General features: G+C 35.6%; 1 pseudogene; it reads right to left on the reverse strand.

The window, feature by feature from the left end:
* Nucleotides 1-461: 461 nt before the first annotated feature.
* Nucleotides 462-3,459, reverse strand: LOC108525600 (dedicator of cytokinesis protein 11-like; annotated as a pseudogene).
* Nucleotides 3,460-3,972: the final 513 nt, after the last annotated feature.

Here is a 3,972-nt window from a genome sequence, read left to right on the forward strand (position 1 = left end):
ATGCTTCAAAAGGAAAACAAAATTTTATAAAATGGCCACTCAGAATATCTTGATCACAGTAACAACAGTAAACTGAATAATTTGTTTTCAATTTGAATAATTTAGAGTTCAACACTAGGTCATGCAGCTGCATGCAAATGAAATAACTGTAATCTAGTAGATATTCACTTAAAATAGCATGTGCAATTGTCTTACATCTTTTGTGAAGGAGGAATTTTTGCTGCTTTTTCTATGCATTATGAGGAATAGAAACTCATCAACTAGATAGTTTCTAAAAACAAACTATGTAGTCTATTTGATAATGGTATACCTCAGTTCAACCTCTTGCTTCTAATGACACTGGAGCACAAAAAACAACATGGTTTCTTACTGATAATCGCATCACTAACCACTTTAGATAATTGTTGCAAATTTTATTTGTATTGTATCACTTAAATTATTAAAGATAATATGGAAAAAATTTAAAATATAGACTTTAAGGTTATGCATTTTGAACCATTATATTTTGCTAAGCAACAATTTCGGGACCTGCAGATCATGTTTTCAGTTTCAGTCACCCTAATACTTGCCTGCTCATGGATAATGTCAGATAATTCTTTTACCATGTCTCTGAAATTTGACTTTAGCCCTTCGTGGTACTCAACTTGATCTTCTTTAATTAGCCGCTCATTTAGTTCAAGTGCAATGCTGCATGCTTGTATAAATTTCCTATGGATGAATATCAAAGATAAAGGTTTTGTTATTTATTCTTAGGAAGTCTCACTGACAATCCACTTGATAACTCAGTTTAGCCATGGCTTGCCTAGAAAGAAGATCAGAATCCTCTATTTTCTCACTGTGCATTTATTTCTTAATGTCTCTTCCTAAATCGGAAATGCCTTCTTTCCTTTCCACCTTTGCCTTATGGTTTCGTTTCTTATCTCTTTCAAGACTTGGCTCAAAACACATACCCTCTGGAAAGCCTACTTGCTCAATCATTTACTTGGCATTCTATCAGATAAAGTTGTGCTGACATTAATTTGCACCTGTAGATAATGAGTCATTCATTCAAAAAGAATTTATTTTGAGCTTACTATGTGGCTAGTACAGTGCTGGGTGGTACAGGTATGAAGGATCTTCCCTGGGCTGCTAAGGAGAACAGAGAGTTGATGACCTATCATAAAAGTATTTTTCCATTATTTCACGTGTTTATGTTTAATGTCCACAATTAGAGTGTAGGTCTTAGGAGACAAAGTACTTCACTGTCCATTTGTTTTATATCCCTGTCATAGCAACTAATAGTCTTTTGCATGTACCAGGCATTAATAAATACTGGTGAATGAATGACTACTAGTTACTCTGCACCCTGGAACAGCTGATAAAACACAGACAGGAAAAGTAAACAAAATAAGTCGGGAGCAAATGAGTGGATAGGTTATCATCTTTCTCCTTAGTCCATATTACTCAACTGTTTTCTTCTTCTGAATGAAAATTTTATATATTAAAGATATTTCTCTAATGTAAGAGCATTCATATATGCCTTAGCTTACAGAGCCGCTCACTGAAGACAAGATATTGCATGCCCTAGTTTGGCAGTGTCCAAGTGGAAGTAAGGACAGGGGACTGGAGTGAGCATATGCAATCTTTCCTGCCCCACTTCTATTCCTACCCCAAATGGTCTGAAATGCTGTAACAGGAGGTCAACTGGGTGAAGAAGGAAAGCATATAAGGAACATAGGCTTGTGTTTGTGTCACTTAAAATATCCAAAGCAATATAGTAAACTGGCAGATTTAATCTCCTGGGTCACTAGGGTATTGTTAATGTCCTGCAGGATGAAACAGATCACACATTTTCTCATTACTTAAAGTGCCATTAGGAGGTCATTTAGATATTGTAAAAGATCACAGAGAATGTCCCTTTTGGAGGGGTATCATTTGGTCAATACTTTGCTGTTTTTTAAAAGAAGAAAATAGAGAAAAGAATACGGGTCTAACCTGAAAACTATAAATCACTTACCTAAACATGTCTTTCAACTCACTCACTTTCTTAGGTGGATACTTGCTAGCTTGGCTGTCATTTAAGAAAGCTCTTGCATATGCTAATGGACCAGCATTGACCTACATTACAATAGAAGAAAATTAGAGTGTTTCCAGAATGCAATAATCAAAGAAGTTTTGGCATTTCTCTTTTTTATTAAAATTCCAAAATATACAAGAAATCCATATCTGAGAAATATATGCTTATTACAAGTTTATTTCGAAAACCATTAACTAAAGAAAATAATCTACAAAGATGATATTCTAGTAAGTGAGTGATTTCTGATATGTACATACAGGGCTTCGCTACAGTCATCAGACTTACATTAAAGTCCTCTGACATAACACAAAACTTTAAAAAATTCAATGTAATATCTTCATTAAGTGAATAAAAAATAATGTACAGGTTTTGCACTCAGTAAGTGCCCAACACACAATTACAATTAATGCTTGCTCTGTGCCCTTATAAAAGCAAAAGAAACATCAAGAAACATTTAACACATGTTGGACGACCAGCGTACCTGCACAGAAACACAGCCTTGCAATTTAAGTTGGAGCTGAATCATGTCCACGTCAGCAGAGGAGCAAAGTTTTGCAGCTCTGCAGTTTTGTCTTTTATTTCATCAGTGGCAACATCAATTGGTTTTAAATTAATCTGCTGTTCACAGTTAATAGGAATCCTCTTCTTCACGTAGGGAAACGAGTTTGAAGCTATTAAAATGTTAAGATTGATTTACTGTCTTTAGAAAATCATTTGTTCAAATAGCCAAATTAAAGAAAAAAACTCTGTTGTGCTTAACTCTCCCCATGCTTTATCTAGCAGATGACTGAGGGTCCCATATAGTACTTCAGGATTCAGAGAGAAATTCTCTTTATGAGACACCTCTGGGCAATCATAGATGACATATGGAAAATGATGGTTTATCACATGGACGTGCTTGTGCTAACTTGTAACTGAACAGCAGAACAAATAATAATTAAAATTTCAGTTATATGTTCCAGCTGGCCAGCTGCTACTCGTGTATACTGAAAAGACCAAGACAAATAAGAAGTTAACATGTAAAACTGTACTTACTTGTCAAGATTGTACGGCGTTTGCACTGTTCTTCTATACAGCCCTGTTTTTTGCCTGATAAAGTGTAAGGGGCCTCAAAACAAATCTGCTGATGTTATGATTTCTTTCAAACTCGGTCTTCCTTTCTGTGAGTTCTTTGTCATCAAAGTAAGGCTTCACGTAAGTAACTTGTATATGAGCGTATTTTGGATCAAGCTCTTTGGCATTCACCTATAAAATAAGAAAGGTTTTTTTTTAATTTAATTTATTTTCTTTTAAAATCCTATTCAATGGAAGGGAAAAGGAGATAAGGTAACCTACTAACTTCTTTGAGACCAAGTGAGGAACATTGCCATTATAATTGTGTTTCCAATAAAGGGGGTCTTCATTCTTTTTAAAAATCACTTACTTCTGATTATAAAGAAGTTACAGAAATCTATTTGGAGACTACAGAAACATATGAAGAAATTAAAAATTACTGTAATTGGCTGGGCACGGTGGCTCATGCCTGTAATCCCAGCATTTTAAGAGGCCGAGGCAGGCGGATCACTTGAGGTCAGGAGTTTGAGACCAGCCTGGCCAACACGGTGAAACCTTGTCTCTACTAAAAACACAAAAATTAGCTGGGCAGGGTGGCATGCGCCTGTAGTCCTAGCTACTCAGGAGGCTGAGGCAGGAGGATCACTTGAGCTTGGGAGGCGGAGGTTGCAGTGAGCCAAGATTGCACCACCGCACTCCAGTCTGGGTGACAAAGTGAGACTCCATCTCAAAAAATAATAATAATAATAAAAATTAAAAAAAAAAAACTGTAATCCTACTACCCAGCAATGACCATTATTCACATTTTTATATTATTTCCTTCTAATCTTTCTTCTATGCATATGTATTCAGAAAATTGAGGT

The sequence above is a fragment of the Rhinopithecus bieti genome, unplaced genomic scaffold (assembly GCF_001698545.2).
Source record: "Rhinopithecus bieti isolate Rb0 unplaced genomic scaffold, ASM169854v2 scaffold_75267, whole genome shotgun sequence".
NCBI lineage: Eukaryota > Metazoa > Chordata > Mammalia > Primates > Cercopithecidae > Rhinopithecus > Rhinopithecus bieti.